The sequence below is a fragment of the Manihot esculenta genome, chromosome 13 (assembly GCF_001659605.2).
Source record: "Manihot esculenta cultivar AM560-2 chromosome 13, M.esculenta_v8, whole genome shotgun sequence".
NCBI lineage: Eukaryota > Viridiplantae > Streptophyta > Magnoliopsida > Malpighiales > Euphorbiaceae > Manihot > Manihot esculenta.
The window spans coordinates 17,914,129-17,934,263 of record NC_035173.2 but is presented as its reverse complement, the minus strand read 5'-3'; positions in this window follow the sequence as shown (position 1 = coordinate 17,934,263).

The following is a 20,135-nucleotide window of genomic DNA, read 5'->3' as shown; positions in this document are numbered from 1 at the left end:
TCCTGTCAGGAGTGGCTACTCTGTGGACAAGTTGGCGCAGGTATATGTGGACGAGATCGTCAGGCTGCATGGGGTTCCTGTTTCGATAGTGTCAGATAGAGGGCCCCAGTTCACCTCCAGATTTTGGCGGAGTCTGCAGAACGCCATAGGTACTAGGTTGGATTTTAGCACTGCTTTCCACCCACAGACGGACGGACAGTCAGAAAGGACCATCCATCCAGACCATAGAGGATATGCTCAGAATGTGTGTGCTGGACTTTGGCGGTTCTTGGAGGCAGCATCTACCTTTGGTGGAGTTTGCCTACAATAACAGCCATCATGCTAGCATCGGGATGGCTCCATATGAAGCTTTATATGGAAGGAAGTGCAGATCACCTGTTTGCTGGGAAGAGGTTGGAGAAAAGGCCTTGGCAGGGCCTGAGCTTGTAGAGATTACCAGCAGAGTAGTACCCATAATCAGAGAAAGGATCAAGACTGCTGCAAGCAGGCAGAAGAGTTATGCAGACATCCGCAGAAGGCAGTTAGAATTTCAGGAGGGGGATCTGGTATTGCTCAAGGTGTCTCCTATGAAAGGGGTGGTTCGCTTTGGGAAGAAAGGTAAACTAGCCCCACGATACATCGGACCCTTTGAAGTCTTGTAAAAGATTGGGAATGTGTCGTACAAGCTAGATTTACCTGCTTCAATGGGAAGAATCCATCCGGTTTTCCATGTTTCAATGTTGAGGAAGTTTGCGTCAGATCCGAGCAAGGTTCTTAGTGAGCCTGCTGTGGAGGTCCAAGAGGACCTCACCTATGTTGAACAGCAAGTACGGATCATAGACACCCAGATCAGAAAGTTAAGGAACAAGGAAATCCCGATGGTGAAAGTCCTGTGGAACCACCACAATTTGGAGGAATGCACTTGGGAGACACGGGAGTCTATGCTCCAGCAGTACCCTCATCTCTTTTAAGGTTAGATCTCCTTGTGTTTATGTGCTTTGTATGTATGTTATGTTTCATGCCATGCTATGTGCTAGTTGAGGAACATTCGGGGACGAATGTTCTTAAGGGGGGGAGAATGTAATACCCGGCTAGACTCCAGTATCGGAATTCTTACCGTCCGGTGGAATCTCGGATGTCGGAAGCCTCTAGTAGGGTAGAAACATGTTTACATAAAATGTTTTAAGGTATTTCATGATTTTAAGTAAAATGGAAATGAGTTTTTTTTTTTTGCATTAAAACAACCTTGGAGGAAAACTCAGGTTCGGCCGCCGAACCTCAAGTTCGGCCGCCGAACCTCAAGTTTGGCCGCCGAACATGCATGCCTTCGGGAGCACCTTTAGGCCCCCGAAAGCATAAGTGAGGAAAGTCCAGGTTCGGCCGCCGAACCTCAAGTTCGGCCGCCGAACATGGCATGCATGCGGAGGCACATTCGGCCCCCGAACGTGGCCTGGCCAACAACTATAAAAGGGTCCCTTAGCCGAAAACGGGCGAGCTTTTCCCCATTTTCGGCCAAGGTGAGCTTTCCGCCGCCCCTCACCGATCTTTGATGTTTTTCCTCTAGATCTTTCAAGTTTTTCACTTGTTTTAACTTCGTTTTGAAGATTTGAGCTTTTGAGCAAAGTTTTGGAGCTTTGAGGTTCAAGAACTCGAATCTCTTCCAACTCCAAGTTTGGTCGCCTCTACTCTCGATCTTCAAGAGGTAAGAGTCGATCTCTAGCTTATATTATGTTTTAAGTAAGTTTTGTGAAGTTCATGAGGGTAGAATGCAAGTTTAGGTCATAGTTATGTTTATGGGTTTTTGATGTGATTTTTGAACAATGTGAGTTGCTTGTGTGTTGTAGTTGGGGTTTTTGATGGTTTGATGCCCCTAGGAACTTGTATGTTTGCTTGTGTATGATTGGGAATGTTGTAGAATAAGTTATGCATGTTTGGATAAGATTGGAGGCACAAATGCATAGGGGAGCTGAGTTTCTGCCATTCTGGGCGAAACCAGGTTCGGCAGCCGAAGGAACTTTCGGCCGCCGAACATGCTTGTGGAGGCAGCCTTCGGCTGCCGAAACTTGCCTCCGAAAGGAGACTTTCATCTCTGTCTGGGACTTTCGGCCGCCGAAGGTGCCGCCGAACATGCATGAGTTTCGCCTCTGTCTGGGAGTTTCGGCCGCCGAAGGTGCCGTCGAACCTGCCTGACTTTCGGCTCTGGAGGGACTTTCGGCCGTTGAAACCTGCCACCGAAAGTGCCCTGTCCAGCCCTTCCTTGCATGTTTTTCTATGATTATTCCATGATATTTTAGGGGGTTTTTGGGGAGTAGTTTAGAGTTATGTTCATGTATGTTTGGTCCCTCATTTGAGTCCACCTGTGTAGGTTCGGACCCGAGGAACCGAGGACCCCAGCAGTGAGTCTGTTGCCCCAGTGTCTGGTCAGAGCTATCCAGAGGTGAGTGGAATAACCTATTATGTTTTAAAACAAATAATGTACTTTTTAGCATGCTTCATGCATCATGAATGCCATGTGATGAATTAGGTTGCTTGCATTAGAATTCACGAATATGTTGCATTGCATATGTTAAATGTTGATGTGGATGAATGTTGGATGATCCATAGCCCTCGATCTATGATATGACGATGTGATATGTACGGTATGGAATGTAAGACCAGTGGGACCCATTCTACGTTCGCTGGCACTATGTAAGGGAAAGACCAGGACCCATTCTACGTTCTGGCACAGTTGGACCATGTAGAGGGCTATTGGTGACAAATTCATCCTTGATGTGATTAGATGTGATGTGATGCATTCCATGATCCATATGATTTAAATGTTTTTCTATTATTCTGCTCACTAGGCTCTAGTAGCTCACCCCTCTCCCCATTTCCCCAGGATTGCAGGTACAGGGTAGACCAGGAGGTTTACAAGAGTAATGAAGTCTGGTTTATGTAATAGATAGTGTGGACATGATAAATGTATTAATGTTATGTAAAAGTACAGTTTCAGTCATATAATGATATTGAGGTTTAGATATTGTGCTTGACATTGTGTATGAGGTATCCCTTTTGTTACATGATCAAAAATGTTTTATAATGTTCATGAAAGCCAACTCATCTCATGTTGTATCGCCCGTTGGGGCATTGATGAGATCCCACAGAGGGATCCCGATTATGATTATGACTATGTACATGTATGTTCAGGTTGAGTTGGATGTTTGAAGGAAAAGTTTTAAATTTTTATGCATGTTGCTGATCATGTATGGGATTATACAGGTTTACAGGTTGTATGTTAGGCTTGCTACGGGTCCCGGCGGCCTTAAGCTGATCTGGATCCTAGCGCCGGTAGCGGTCCGATTTTCGGGTCATTACAACTATGTTCTTAGGTTGATTGGGCGGTAACCCCTTAGTCAATTATTAAAAGATTATTTAAGCCGTTAGTGGCAAAGATTAGATGAGGGTATGGGAAAAATATAGAACATACAAACACCTACTGAGAATAATGACGAGATATAAAAAATATATATTTTCATTACAAAATATAACAGGAAAAGAGAGAGGACTTCAGTTTCCTCCTTACAAGTCTCTATTACATCAATATTACATCTATTACATTATTAGCGGAGACCTGGTCGGTGGGATTTTCCTTAGCTTACCCCTCGCCCTTTTGCTTGACCTCATCCTCTAGGAAGATGTCGTTCATCCAGGTAAAAGCCTTATAAAGAGAATTGTCTCTCTAGCTGCCCTTTTAGCCTAGCCCTCTTGTTTTATTGGTTTTGCCCTGGGGAGGACATTGAGCTTATGGGTCATCACTTCGGGGTCTATTCCTGGCATGTCAGAGGGCTTCCAGGCGAAGCTTGAGGCATGTCCTTGGATTAGGTCCATCGCTGCCGCTTTCTGTTCTTCGCTCAGGCTTGAGTTGAGACTAAAGACCTTGTCTGACTCTTCTTTTGATAGTGGGAAGGTCTCCAACTCTCCGAAGGGCTCTATCCGAGCTTTTTTTTTTCTCATCCCTTACTTCCATGACCTCCAGGTTTATCCCCTCGGCTGTTGTGTTCGGCTCTGCCACTGTGGTCAGATACACTGCTCTTGCCTCCTCATGTCGTCCCTGGACTATTCCCACCCTTGCCTCAGTTGGGAACTTCATGGTTAGGTATCTGATGCTGGTCACTACTTCAAAGTTGTACAACATAGGCCTTCCTAGGATTGCATTATAGCTTAACGGGAACCTCACCACCAGGAATACTGCGTAGTGAGTTCGAGACAGGGGCGGCTCTCCCAAAGTCAAGGCTACCTTCACCTTCCCCTCCACAGCCACCGGGGTTCCTCCAATCCTCTTCATCGGGGCTTGATCCCTTACTAGCTGCTCTTCTGGTATCCCCATCTGCCGGAAAACCGTATAGGGTAGCAAGTTCACTTTGCTCACATCATCGACTAGGATCTTTCAAATCCGATAGTTGTGAATGACGACTTTGATGGTCACTGGGGAGTGCTCTACCACTTGCAAGACTTTATTACTGCTCCCCTCCCCGCATTGGCTTCTCTTCCTTCCTCTTCTACTCATCTGGCCTCCAGTCCCTCCTACGATCATATTTATGGTTCCGCTGGAGCCGTCATTCACGGCCCTACCCCCTGTTTACGGGGCCTGATCATTCCAAATTTAGACCATTTTATCATGATGTTATTGATGTTAATTTAAACTTTTTCTGCCTAATTTTGTGATTTTGATCTTATTTTGCAGAAAATGGTTAAAGAGGTAATATGGAGAAAATGCCCTTAAAACTGCCTAAAATGGAACAAAGGAGAGCAAGCATGCCAAGTTGCAACTGAAGAGGAGATAAACAAGGAAAGTAATTTGAAATTCAAATTTCAAATTTCCATGAGCGTTCAAAGTTCAAAATTCAAGATTTAGCTTATTAAGAAAAGTGCTAAATAAGAAAAGTGGCAAATAAGGAAAGTGGCAAATAAGGAAAGTGACAAATAAGGAAAGTGCAGTCAGCAAAGCAATTTGAAATTCAAATTTCAAATCTTCAAGAATCCCTTTCCTTATTCAGGAAGCCAAATCTCAAGAAGATGCACATTCAAAATTTGAAATTCAAAATTCAGCTTGTTAAGGAAGCCAAAGAAGACATACTTGCCCCCCAAGTCTTGCACATTCAAAGTTCAAAATTCAAAAGAAGGCTCCACCTCATTAATGTACACTTGGGCGGCAAGGGCAGCAAGGAAGACCAACTTGGGCAGCAAGGAAGACCAACTTGGGCAGCAAGGAAGACCAACTTGGGCATCAAAGAGACCTAGGGCAACACTTTCAACTATAAAAACACACATAAGGAGCCGCCTCACGCTTTTTCTACTCTCCCTTGGACATATATACGGGATTGCAAGTGGCCACATCTCTTCTTCATCACTTTCTTTATTTTTGGTTTTGTTTCAGCCATGAGTGGCTGAAACCTTTATTTCTAGTTGAAGATTGGTTGATACTTTAGTTGGTTTATGGATTGGGAGATCTGAATACACATTGTTTAACTTTTGTTTTTCAATATTCATGCAATCTCGTGATTAATTCCATTGTTTCTTTGTTATTTTGATCAATATGGCCAATTGATTCTTGATTGCAAGGTAATAATTTGTTAGTTTGAATAGTTTTAAGTCCGTAATTGCTTGGATTGTTCAAAAACAAGTAACTCTTGGTGTATAAACTAAGGAAATTGCATGATCTAGAGATATCACCATGCGTTTGGGTAGCTAGAATTAGGTCTCTCTATTTCTTCATGCAATTGACAGTTGTTAGATGCCTAAGGCCCAAGGACGTTCCTTGGCAACTTGTTGATTAGTGATTGGTTAGAGGACGTTTCCTAATTAATTTATACTTAAGGAGAGATATGGTGGTGAGAAGCATCTTCCATCTCCATAACTAATTTATTGAATCAAACAAAGGAACTTAAGTATCAATGATCAATCCCAACAACTGAAGTGGATCCAATTCTTCAACTAGAACTTTTCTTATATTTGAATTTCTTTATTTTATTATTCGCTTTTCTTTATTGTTTTCATTATTAATTTAATTGAATTAATCTCAAAACCCCCCTTTATTTTACTTTCAGTTTATTTACCTTTAGTTTATTTTGCTTTCAATTTATTTTCTTGGTCTTAATAAGGAAAATAGGTGTAATACCCGGCTAGAGTCCGGCATCGGAATTCCTGTAGTCCGGTGGAAGCTCGGGTGTCGGAACCCTTTAGAAGGGTAGTACATATGTTTTTCTAAAGTGTTTTACCTTGTTTTAATGTTTTAAGTATAAAGGAAATGAGTTTTTAAGTGAAAAGAGCCAAGGGAGGAAATAGCAAGTTCGGCCGCCGAAAGTGAGTTTCGGCCGCCGAACCTTGCATGGTTTCGGAAGCACGATTGGCCGCCGAAGGTGATCTAGCCAGCCACCTATAAAAGGCCACATGTCGGTGAAATGGATAGAATTTTTCGTCCATCAGCCGCCATAGGTGTGTTCCTCTCCTTCCTCATGTGCTTTTTATGTTTTCCTTTAAATCTTTCAAGGTTTTGAGAAGTTTTACGTTTGTTTTGAAGTTTTGAGCTCAAAGACCAAGTTTGAGAGTTTGGAAGCTTTGGAAGTTTGGTTCTCCATCTTTCCACGTTAGGATTACCTATCCTCAAGTATTCTCAGAGGTAAGTGTAGATCCTAAGCTTCTAGCATGTTTTCTAAAGGGTTTATGGAGTTTTTATGGGTAGAGATGCATGTTTAGGGTAAATATGGTTGATGTGAGTTTTGTGCAAAACTATGCTTATGTGTTGTATTGATGTTGTTGTTTGGGGTTTTACGTTAGTTTTGGACCCCTTTGTGCATGTACATGCGTATATGCGAGTTGTGGTTTGGTTGGTTGCATGTTTGAGTGTGTTGGAGGAAGTTGTGCATGAGAATAGCAGGATTCTGCCTAAATGGCAAATCTAGGTTCGGCCGCCGAAGGAAGGTTCGGCCGCCGAACACACTAAGGAGGTGGTTTCGGCTGCCTAAGCTCGCCCCCGAAGGTTTGGACTTTCGGCTCTGGAGCGGGGTTTCGGCCGCCGAAAGTGCCGCCGAAGGTGAGAGACTTTCGTCTCTGGAATGCCCTTCAGCCCTCGAACCTTGCCCCCAAAAGGGTTCGGCTGCCGAAAGTAAAAGTTCGGCCGCCGAAGATGCTTGAGTTTCGTCTTTGGAAGGGACTTTCGGCCGCCGAACCTGCCGCCGAAAGTGCCCTGTCCAGCTTTCTTTTGCATGCTTTATGTGATTGTTTTAGGGTCTTTTAAGGGGGTTTTGGGGAGTTTTATAGAGTTATTCTTGAGCTAGGTTTGGCCCCTCATTTGAGTCAATCTGTGTAGGCTCAGACCAGAGGAACCAAAGAGATCAGCAGTGAGCACTGCTCTAGAGTCAGTCTGGACTTAGCCAGAGGTGAGTAGAACTCAAGTTACTCTTGTCTTTTAACGACTAAAATGCTTTTAGCATGTTTCATGCATCATGATAGTTATAGTAGGTTACTTGCACTAGATTCACTAATGTGGCGCATTGCATAATATGATGCATATGATGATGTGGATGGACCAAGGCGACCCCAATAGCCCTAGAGATGTTGTAAGACCTGGCTGGGCCAGGCATACACATGTTGTAAGACTTGGCTGGGCCAGGCATACAGATGTTGTAAGACCTGGCCGGGCTAGGCATACTGAAGTTATAAGACCTGGCCGGGCCAGGCATACTGACACTGGAGGGAGTTTTGGTGGTCATGTCCATCCGTGATGTGGATTGTTAGTGATGTGATGCATTTCATGAGAGCATGTACTTAATGAACTGTTTTCCGTGTTTCTACTCACTGGGCTTTATAGCTCACCCCTCTTCCCTCACCTAGTTTTGCAGGTTCAGTGTGCAGGGGAGTCTAGCAGGGTACAGGAAGAGAAAGAGTAAGAGCTGTGTCATAGCCTAGTGTGGACATGTAATGATGTAAAGAAAACTAATGATGTAAAGAGATGTAATGGTTTTATATAGTATTGTGCTTGACCCAGATGTATTGTAAATCCCTTTTGTTATATGGTCTGTTATGCATATGTCCAGTTGAGGAATATGTATGACCAGGTTTAACATATACTGTGTGGACTCAGTTAGAGCTTTGATGAGTGCTCTGACAAGGGGAGTCTGTGTATAGAGATAGTACATGCACAGGTTGAACCATGGTATGGAATGGTAGAGGTTTACAGGTTATGTTTGATCATGTATGGGATTTTACAGGTACACAGAGAGTATAGCAGGCTTGCTACGGGTCCCGGCGACCTTAAGTCGACCTGGATCCTAGCGCTGGTAGCGGTCCGATTTTCGGGTCGTTACAGATTGGTATCAGAGCCCTAGGTTCATATGGTCGGACCTAGATAGAGAGTGTCGGGCTCATAGAGGGTATAGGAGGTCAAGCACAATAGGAAAACATGTCCCCTAGGATAGGATGTTGAGTCCTGTCTAATTGCTGTGTAATGCCATGAGTTATGCATGTGCCTTGTTGTTATGTGATGTTTCTATGCTGATGTGTGCTGTATATTGTTTTCCAGAAAGTTAAGATGAGAGGAACTCGTCGATCTGCACGATTGACTGGAGTCCCACCTGTGAATGAGGGTTCAGCTGCTCGTCCTCCTGCATTGCCAAGGGCAAGGTCTCAGAGATCAAGCAGGGAGGGTACGTCAAGGGACCCTAGAAGGTCTTTTGACGAGAGCAGAAGAGGAGCAGATAAAGGAGGGAGCTCAGAGGAAGTGAGGGAGGCTATGGATGTGGACCAGTCAAGAGAGGAAAGCATGGGTATGGGCAGGTCTGAAGAGGGTATGGGAGAGTCTCAGGGAGGCGCTCAGGCCTCGGGGTTTGGTTATCCACCCCAGTATCCACCCTTTCCACAGGGCCCCGGGTATCCAATGGGAGGTACGTCGGATTACTCTGGTTTTACCCCATATCCCACCTACATGCCTTACATGCCTTATCCTCCTTTTTACCCACCATATCCTATGTATCCACCCACACCTTTCCATCCCAGTACAGCATATCCAGAGTCAAGTTCAGCACCTTCTCCACCAGGACCAGAACCAGTAGCACCTGTTGTCCATGTACCTCAACCTAGCTCAGCTGAGGGAAGCAGAGTGAAAATGACAGAGTACCTGAAGTTGGATGCTCCCAAGTTCAACACGGGAGATGATCCATTTGAGTACCTCAGAACGGTTAAGATGATAACCGATGAGTTAGGAGCTGATGATAGCAGAGCCATTGAGATGGCAGGGTTCACACTCAAATGCAAGAAAGCTCGAGAGTGGTTCAAAACTTATGTGGACCCCAGGTTGGACAGCATGTCCTGGGGAGAGTTCGCCAATGAGTTTGTAGGGTGGGCTTTTCCTGACAGTTCCAGGGAACTGAAAGTGATCGAATTTGAGCAGTTGAGGCAGACTAAAGAGATGAGTGTAGATGAATACACAGACAAGTTCCTGGATCTGTTACAGTATATGGGACAGGCTTATGACACGGACCAGAAGAAGGCAAGGAGATATACCATGAGACTGCATCCCAGGTATTCCTCCTTGATCCTTCCAGCAGAGAAAGAGAGTTTTCACTCTATTGTGGATGCCGCCAGGAAGATGGAGGCGAGTGCCATTATTCAGGGAACAGTCAAATAGCAAGTGGCACAGCCTTCGGGTTCTAAGACCCCCAGTGCAGCAACTTCTGGCAGCAAGAAGGGAGAAAAGTTTAAGGGTAGGAAGGGCATGTTCTGGAATAAGATCAAGTCTAGTCTGGGAATGGGTAATGGCTCAAGCTCTGGCACAGGTAGTACAGTGTGCATGAGATGTGGAAGGCTGCACAAAGGAGTTTGTCGCATGGGATCTACAGCCTGCTTTAAGTGTGGGCAGGAGGGACATTTTGCTCGGGAATGTCCTCAGGCGACCTTTGTGGCACCATCCCAGCAGATGAGCTCAGGTAGTGTAGCACAGCCAGCAGCTCCAGCCATGCCTTTGAGCAGTGGCAGAGGTAGAGGAAGAGGGTCAGCCTCTTCTCCAGCAGCAGGTTCCCGAGGAGGAGGTCCAGTAGCCCCAGCACGGATCTTCACTATGACTCAGGAGGAGGCTAACACGTCGAACACTGTGGTGTCAGGTAATCTCATCATCGGGTGTTCTGATGTGTATGCTTTGATGGACCCCAGTGCTTCTCATTCCTTTATTGCTTCTGGAGCCGTAGAGAGGTTGGGTTTAATCATTTCTGAGTTTGAGTGTCCTCTCTGGGTCAGTGGACCCAAATGTGACCCATCAGTGGCAGTGTCAGTTTGTCGCTTCAGTCCAGTGTTCATAGAGAGTAGATGCCTTCCAGCTGACCTAGTGGTTCTAGATTTGACGGATTTTGATGTCATTCTAGGGATGGATTGGCTATCTACATATGGAGCTACCTTGGACTATAGAGATAAAGTAGTTAGTCTCAGAGACCAAGATGGGTCAGCGTGTGTCTTCCGAGGAGACAGGAGGGGTAGTCCTAGAGGTTTGATCTCAGCCCTTCAGGCTCGTCGTTTGCTTCGGAAGGGTTGTCAGGGGTTTCTCGCTCATGTGAGAGAGCTAGATAAACAGGTTAGGGAACCAGCCTCAGTTCCAGTAGTTCGAGAATTTCTAGACGTCTTCCCAGATGAGCTTCCTGGACTACCACCTGATAGGGAGATAGAGTTTGCAATAGAATTGCTGCCTGGTACCAGACCTATCTCTATTCCTCCCTACAGGATGGTGCCAGCAGAGTTAAAAGAGTTGAAAGAGCAGTTGCAAGACTTGGTAGACAAGGGTTTCATCCGCCCTAGTACCTCACCTTGGGGTGCTCCAGTTCTATTTGTCAGAAAGAAGGATGGATCCCTCAGACTTTGTATCGACTATAGACAGTTGAACAAGGTCACTACCAAGAATAAGTATCCCCTGCCTAGGATCGATGATCTATTTGACCAGCTAGCTGGAGCAGGTTGTTTTTCTAAAATAGATCTGAGGTCCGGGTATCATCAGTTGAGAGTCAGAGAAGCAGATGTGCCAAAGACAGCTTTCAGGACCAGATATGGGCATTATGAGTTCTTAGCAATGCCGTTCGGGTTGACTAACGCCCCCGCAGCATTCATGGATCTCATGAATAGAGTTTTCAGCGAGTATCTGGATCACTTTGTGATTGTCTTCATTGATGATATCTTAGTGTACTCCAGAGATGCAGAGGAGCATGCCCAGCATCTGAGGACAGTTCTGCAGACTCTGCGAGAGCATGGCTTGTATGCCAAGTTCTCTAAGAGTGAGTTTTGGTTGAGGAGCATTTCCTTCTTGGGTCATATGGTATCAGCCGAAGGTATTGAGGTAGACCCCAAAAAGATAGAAGCTGTGACTAACTGGCCTAGACCCACCTCAGTAACAGAGATTAAAAGTTTTCTGGGTTTGGCAGGTTACTACAGGAGGTTCGTTCAGAACTTCTCAAGGATAGCTGCTCCTATGACCAAACTGACTCAGAAGAATCAGAGGTTCGTGTGGACAAACCAATGCGAAGAGAGCTTTGAGGAGCTAAAGAAAAGATTAACATCAGCACTGGTGTTAGCTCTGCCTGTCAGTAATGAGGACTTCACAGTGTTCTGTGATGCGTCCAGAGTGGGATTGGGTTGTGTTCTGATGCAGAATGACAGGGTGATTGCTTATGCTTCTAGACAGCTGAAGAAGCACGAGTTGAATTACCCCACCCATGACCTAGAAATGGCAGCAGTTATTTTTGCACTCAAGATGTGGAGGCATTACCTTTATGGGGTTAAATGCGACATCTTTACTGATCACAAGAGTTTACAGTACATCTTGAGTCAGAGAGAGCTGAATTTGAGGCAGAGAAGATGGGTAGAACTGCTCAGTGACTATGATTGCAAGATCTAGTACCATCCGGGTAAGGCGAATGTGGTGGCAGACGCCCTAAGCCGGAAATCACTTGGCAGTTTATCCCATATAGCAGCAGAGCGAAGACCAGTGGTGATGGAGTTTTATAAGCTCATCGACGAAGGGATACAGCTCGAGTTGTCTGGTACAGGTGTGTTGATAGCATAGATGAGAGTGACACCAGTGTTTCTTGAGCAGGTGGCTCAGAAACAGCATGAGGACCCTGAGTTAGTGAAAATTGCCAGGACTATTCAGTCAGGCAACAATGCAGAGTTTAGATTTGATAGCCAAGGGATCCTCCGCTATGGGAATCGCCTATGTGTACCAGATGACATGAGTTTGAAAGAAGACATTATGAGAGAAGCTCATAATGCAAGGTACAGTGTTCACCCTGGAGCCACCAAGATGTATCAGGATCTGAAACGAGTGTATTGGTGGTCAGCTATGAAGAAAGAAGTGGCACAGTTTGTGTCCGTCTGTGAAGTTTGCCAGAGGGTGAAACTGGAACATCAGAAGCCGGCTGGAATGCTTAACCCACTGCCGATTCCAGAATGGAAATGGGAGAACATCGCTATGGATTTTGTAGTGGGCTTACCGGCAGCGTCCAACAGGATAGACTCCATATGGGTGATTGTGGACAGACTGACGAAATCTGCTCATTTCATCCCTGTTAGGAGTAACTACTCTGTGGACAAGTTAGCACAGGTTTATTTGGAAGAGATAGTAAGGTTGCATGGAGTCCCAGTGTCTATAGTGTCAGATAGAGGACCTCAATTCACCTTCAAATTTTGGCAGAGTCTGCAAAGTGCTATGGGTACTAGGTTGGATTTCAGCACTGCTTTCCATCCACAGACTGATGGACAGTCAGAGAGGACCATCCAGACCATAGAGGATATGCTCAGAATGTGTGTGTTAGACTTTGGCGGTTCTTGGAGGCAGCGTCTACCTTTGGTGGAGTTTGCCTACAACAACAGCCATCATGCTAGCATAGGGATGGCCCCTTATGAAGCTTTGTATGGAAGGAAGTGCAGATCACCTGTTTGCTGGGAAGAAGTAGAAGAGGCGGCTCTTGCAGGGCCGGAGTTGGTTGAGATCACCAGCAGAGTAGTGCCCATGATCAGAGAGAGAATCAAGACTGCTCAGAGCAGACAGAAAAGCTATGCAGATCTCCGCAAAAAGCAGATAGAGTTTCAGGAAGGTGATATGGTATTGCTAAAGGTGTCTCCAATGAAAGGAGTGGTTCGGTTTGGGAAGAAAGGTAAACTAGCCCCACGGTACATTGGACCGTTTGAGATTTTGCAGAAGATCGGGAATGTGTCGTACAAGCTGGATTTACCTGCTTCTATGGAAAGGATTCACCTGGTTTTCCATGTTTCTATGCTCCGAAAGTTCGTGTCAGATCCGAGTAAGGTTCTTAGTGAGCCTGAAGTAGAGATCCTTGGAGATCTCACCTATATAGAGCAACCAGTGCGGATCCTTGACACACAGATCAGACAGCTAAGGAACAAAGAAATTCCAATGGTAAAAGTCCTTTGGAACCACCACAATCTAGAAGAGTGCACCTGGGAGACACGGGAGTCTATGCTCCAGCAATATCCATATCTGTTTTAGGTTAGTTTTTCCTCTTCTTTCTGTGTTTTTGGTTTGAGGAACATTCGAGGACAAATGTTCTTAAGGGGGGGAGAATGTAATACCCGGCTAGAGTCCGGCATCGGAATTCCTGTAGTCCGGTGGAAGCTCAGGTGTCGAAACCCTCTAGAAGGGTAGTACATATGTTTTTCTAAAGTGTTTTACCTTGTTTTAATGATTTAAGTATAAAGGAAATGAGTTTTTAAGTGAAAAGAGCCAAGGGAGGAAATGGCAAGTTCGGCCGCCGAAAGTGAGTTTCCGCCGCCGAACCTTGCATGGTTTTGGAAGCACGATTGGCCGCCGAAGGTGGTCTGGCCAGCCACCTATAAAAGGCCACATGTCGGTGAAATGGATAGAATTTTTCGTCCATCAGCCGCCATAGGTGTGTTCCTCTCCTTCCTCATGTGCTTTTTATGTTTTCCTTTAAATCTTTCAAGGTTTTGAGAAGTTTTACGTTTGTTTTGAAGTTTTGAGCTCAAAGACCAAGTTTGAGAGTTTGGAAGCTTTGGAAGTTTGGTTCTCCATCTTTCCACGTTAGGATTACCTATCCTCAAGTATTCTCAGAGGTAAGTGTAGATCCTAAGCTTCTAGCATGTTTTCTAAAGGGTTTATGGAGTTTTTATGGGTAGAGATGCATGTTTAGGGTAAATATGGTTGATGTGAGTTTTGTGCAAAACTATGCTTATGTGTTGTATTGATGTTGTTGTTTGGGGTTTTACGTTAGTTTTGGACCCCTTTGTGCATGTACATGCGTATATGCGAGTTGTGGTTTGGTTGGTTGCATGTTTGAGTGTGTTGGAGGAAGTTGTGCATGAGAATAGCAGGATTCTGCCTAAATGGCAAATCTAGGTTCGGCCGCCGAAGGAAGGTTCGGCCGCCGAACACACTAAGGAGGTGGTTTCGGCTGCCTAAGCTCGCCCCCGAAGGTTTGGACTTTCGGCTCTGGAGCGGGGTTTCGGCCGCCGAAAGTGCCGCCGAAGGTGAGAGACTTTCGTCTCTGGAATGCCCTTCAGCCCTCGAACCTTGCCCCCGAAAGGGTTCGGCTGCCGAAAGTAAAAGTTCGGCCGCCGAAGATGCTTGAGTTTCGTCTCTGGAAGGGACTTTCGGCCGCCGAACCTGCCGCCGAAAGTGCCCTGTCCAGCCTTCTTTTGCATGCTTTATGTGATTGTTTTAGGGTCTTTTAAGGGGGTTTTGGGGAGTTTTATAGAGTTATTCTTGAGCTAGGTTTGGCCCCTCATTTGAGTCAATCTGTGTAGGCTCAGACCAGAGGAACCAAAGAGATCAGCAGTGAGCACTGCTCTAGAGTCAGTCCGGACTTAGCCAGAGGTGAGTAGAACTCAAGTTACTCTTGTCTTTTAACGACTAAAATGCTTTTAGCATGTTTCATGCATCATGATAGTTATAGTAGGTTGCTTGCACTAGATTCACTAATGTGGCGCATTGCATAATATGATGCATATGATGATGTGGATGGACCAAGGCGACCCCAATAGCCCTAGAGATGTTGTAAGACCTGGCTGGGCCAGGCATACACATGTTGTAAGACTTGGTTGGGCCAGGCATACAGATGTTGTAAGACCTGGCCGGGCTAGGCATACTGAAGTTATAAGACCTGGCCGGGCCAGGCATATTGACACTGGAGGGAGTTTTGGTGGTCATGTCCATCCGTGATGTGGATTGTTAGTGATGTGATGCATTTCATGAGAGCATGTACTTAATGAACTGTTTTCCGTGTTTCTACTCACTGGGCTTTATAGCTCACCCCTCTTCCCTCACCTAGTTTTGCAGGTTCAGTGTGCAGGGGAGTCTAGCAGGGTACAGGAAGAGAAAGAGTAAGAGCTGTGTCATAGCCTAGTGTGGACATGTAATGATGTAAAGAAAACTAATGATGTAAAGAGATGTAATGGTTTTATATAGTATTGTGCTTGACCCAGATGTATTGTAAATCCCTTTTGGTTATATGGTCTGTTATGCATATGTCCAGTTGAGGAATATGTATGACCAGGTTTAACATATACTGTGTGGACTCAGTTAGAGCTTTGATGAGTGCTCTGACAAGGGGAGTCTGTGTATAGAGATAGTACATGCACAGGTTGAACCATGGTATGGAATGGTAGAGGTTTACAGGTTATGTTTGATCATGTATGGGATTTTACAGGTACACAGAGAGTATAGCAGGCTTGCTACGGGTCCCGGCGACCTTAAGTCGACCTGGATCCTAGCGCTGGTAGCGGTCCGATTTTCGGGTCGTTACAGATTGGTATCAGAGCCCTAGGTTCATATGGTCGGACCTAGATAGAGAGTGTCGGGCTCATAGAGGGTATAGGAGGTCAAGCACAATAGGAAAACATGTCCCCTAGGATAGGATGTTGAGTCCTGTCTAATTGTTGTGTAATGCCATGAGTTATGCATGTGCCTTGTTGTTATGTGATGTTTCTATGCTGATGTGTGCTGTATATTGTTTTCCAGAAAGTTAAGATGAGAGGAACTCGTCGATCTGCACGATTGACTGGAGTCCCACCTGTGAATGAGGGTTCAGCTGCTCGTCCTCCTGCGTTGCCAAGGGCAAGGTCTCAGAGATCAAGCAGGGAGGGTACGTCAAGGGACCCTAGAAGGTCTTTTGACGAGAGCAGAAGAGGAGCAGATAAAGGAGGGAGCTCAGAGGAAGTGAGGGAGGCTATGGATGTGGACCAGTCAAGAGAGGAAAGCATGGGTATGGGCAGGTCTGAAGAGGGTATGGGAGAGTCTCAGGGAGGCGCTCAGGCCTCGGGGTTTGGTTATCCACCCCAGTATCCACTCTTTCCGCAGGGCCCCGGGTATCCAATGGGAGGTACGTCGGATTACTCTGGTTTTACCCCATATCCCACCTACATGCCTTACATGCCTTATCCTCCTTTTTACCCACCATATCCTATGTATCCACCCACACCTTTCCATCCCAGTACAGCATATCCAGAGTCAAGTTCAGCACCTTCTCCACCAGGACCAGAACCAGTAGCACCTGTTGTCCATGTACCTCGACCTAGCTCAGCTGAGGGAAGCAGAGTGAAAATGACAGAGTACCTGAAGTTGGATGCTCCCAAGTTCAACACGGGAGATGATCCATTTGAGTACCTCAGATCGGTTAAGATGATAACCGATGAGTTAGGAGCTGATGATAGTAGAGCCATTGAGATGGCAGGGTTCACACTCAAATGCAAGAAAGCTCGAGAGTGGTTCAAAACTTATGTGGACCCCAGGTTGGACAGCATGTCCTGGGGAGAGTTCGCCAATGAGTTTGTAGGGTGGGCTTTTCCTGACAGTTCCAGGGAACTGAAAGTGATCGAATTTGAGCAGTTGAGGCAGACTAAAGAGATGAGTGTAGATGAATACACAGACAAGTTCCTGGATCTGTTACAGTATATGGGACAGGCTTATGACACGGACCAGAAGAAGGCAAGGAGATATACCATGAGACTGCATCCCAGGTATTCCTCCTTGATCCTTCCAGCAGAGAAAGAGAGTTTTCACTCTATTGTGGATGCCGCCAGGAAGATGGAGGCGAGTGCCATTATTCAGGGAACAGTCAAACAGCAAGTGGCACAGCCTTCGGGTTCTAAGACCCCCAGTGCAGCAACTTCTGGCAGCAAGAAGGGAGAAAAGTTTAAGCTTAGGAAGGGCAAGTTCTGGAATAAGATCAAGTCTAGTCTGGGAATGGGTAATGGCTCAAGCTCTGGCACAGGTAGTACAGTGTGCATGAGATGTGGAAGGCTGCACAAAGGAGTTTGTCGCATGGGATCTACAGCCTGCTTTAAGTGTGGGCAGGAGGGACATTTTGCTCGGGAATGTCCTCAGGCGACCTTTGTGGCACCATCCCAGCAGATGAGCTCAGGTAGTGTAGCACAGCCAGCAGCTCCAGCCATGCCTTTGAGCAGTGGCAGAGGTAGAGGAAGAGGGTCAGCCTCTTCTCCAGCAGCAGGTTCCCGAGGAGGAGGTCCAGTAGCCCCAGCACGGATCTTCACTATGACTCAGGAGGAGGCTAACACGTCGAACACTGTGGTGTCAGGTAATCTCATCATCGGGTGTTCTGATGTGTATGCTTTGATGGACCCCAGTGCTTCTCATTCCTTTATTGCTTCTGGAGCCGTAGAAAGGTTGGGTTTAATCATTTCTGAGTTTGAGTGTCCTCTCTGGGTCAGTGGACCCAAATGTGACCCATCAGTGGCAGTGTCAGTTTGTCGCTTCAGTCCAGTGTTCATAGAGGGTAGATGCCTTGCAGCTGACCTAGTGGTTCTAGATTTGACGGATTTTGATGTCATTCTAGGGATGGATTGGCTATCTACATATGGAGCTACCTTGGACTATAGAGATAAAGTAGTTAGTCTCAGAGACCAGGATGGGTCAGCGTGTGTCTTCCGAGGAGACAGGAGGGGTAGTCCTAGAGGTTTGATCTCAGCCCTTCAGGCTCGTCGTTTGCTTCGGAAGGGTTGTCAGGGGTTTCTCGCTCATGTGAGAGAGCTAGATAAACAGGTTAGGGAACCAGCCTCAGTTCCAGTAGTTCGAGAATTTCTAGACGTCTTCCCAGATGAGCTTCCTGGACTACCACCTGATAGGGAGATAGAGTTTGCAATAGAATTGCTGCCTGGTACCAGACCTATCTCTATTCCTCCCTACAGGATGGTGCCAGCAGAGTTAAAAGAGTTGAAAGAGCAGTTGCAAGACTTGGTAGACAAGGGTTTCATCCGCCCTAGTACCTCACCTTGGGGTGCTCCAGTTCTATTTGTCAGAAAGAAGGATGGATCCCTCAGACTTTGTATCGACTATAGACAGTTGAACAAGGTCACTACCAAGAATAAGTATCCCCTGCCTAGGATCGATGATCTATTTGACCAGCTAGCTGGAGCAGGTTGTTTTTCTAAAATAGATCTGAGGTCCGGGTATCATCAGTTGAGAGTCAGAGAAGCAGATGTGCCAAAGACAGCTTTCAGGACCAGATATGGGCATTATGAGTTCTTAGCAATGCCGTTCGGGTTGACTAACGCCCCCGCAGCATTCATGGATCTCATGAATAGAGTTTTCAGCGAGTATCTGGATCACTTTGTGATTGTCTTCATTGATGATATCTTAGTGTACTCCAGAGATGCAGAGGAGCATGCCCAGCATCTGAGGACAGTTCTGCAGACTCTGCGAGAGCATGGCTTGTATGCCAAGTTCTCTAAGAGTGAGTTTTGGTTGAGGAGCATTTCCTTCTTGGGTCATATGGTATCAGCCGAAGGTATTGAGGTAGACCCCAAAAAGATAGAAGCTGTGACTAACTGGCCTAGACCCACCTCAGTAACAGAGATTAAAAGTTTTCTGGGTTTGGCAGGTTACTACAGGAGGTTCGTTCAGAACTTCTCAAGGATAGCTGCTCCTATGACCAAACTGACTCAGAAGAATCAGAGGTTCGTGTGGACAAACCAATGCGAAGAGAGCTTTGAGGAGCTAAAGAAAAGATTAACATCAGCACTGGTGTTAGCTCTGCCTGTCAGTAATGAGGACTTCACAGTGTTCTGTGATGCGTCCAGAGTGGGATTGGGTTGTGTTCTGATGCAGAATGACAGGGTGATTGCTTATGCTTCTAGACAGCTGAAGAAGCACGAGTTGAATTACCCCACCCATGACCTAGAAATGGCAGCAGTTATTTTTGCACTCAAGATGTGGAGGCATTACCTTTATGGGGTTAAATGCGACATCTTTACTGATCACAAGAGTTTACAGTACATCTTGAGTCAGAGAGAGCTGAATTTGAGGCAGAGAAGATGGGTAGAACTGCTCAGTGACTATGATTGCAAGATCTAGTACCATCCGGGTAAGGCGAATGTGGTGGCAGACGCCCTAAGCCGGAAATCACTTGGCAGTTTATCCCATATAGCAGCAGAGCGAAGACCAGTGGTGATGGAGTTTTATAAGCTCATCGACGAAGGGATACAGCTCGAGTTGTCTGGTACAGGTGTGTTGATAGCACAGATGAGAGTGACACCAGTGTTTCTGGAGCAGGTGGCTCAGAAACAGCATGAGGACCCTGAGTTAGTGAAAATTGCCAGGACTATTCAGTCAGGCAACAATGCAGAGTTTAGATTTGATAGCCAAGGGATCCTCCGCTATGGGAATCGCCTATGTGTACCAGATGACATGAGTTTGAAAGAAGACATTATGAGAGAAGCTCATAATGCAAGGTACAGTGTTCACCCTGGAGCCACCAAGATGTATCAGGATCTGAAACGAGTGTATTGGTGGTCAGCTATGAAGAAAGAAGTGGCACAGTTTGTGTCCGTCTGTGAAGTTTGCCAGAGGGTGAAACTGGAACATCAGAAGCCGGCTGGAATGCTTAACCCACTGCCGATTCCAGAATGGAAATGGGAGAACATCGCTATGGATTTTGTAGTGGGCTTACCGGCAGCGTCCAACAGGATAGACTCCATATGGGTGATTGTGGACAGACTGACGAAATCTGCTCATTTCATCCCTGTTAGGAGTAACTACTCTGTGGACAAGTTAGCACAGGTTTATTTGGAAGAGATAGTAAGGTTGCATGGAGTCCCAGTGTCTATAGTGTCAGATAGAGGACCTCAATTCACCTCCAAATTTTGGCAGA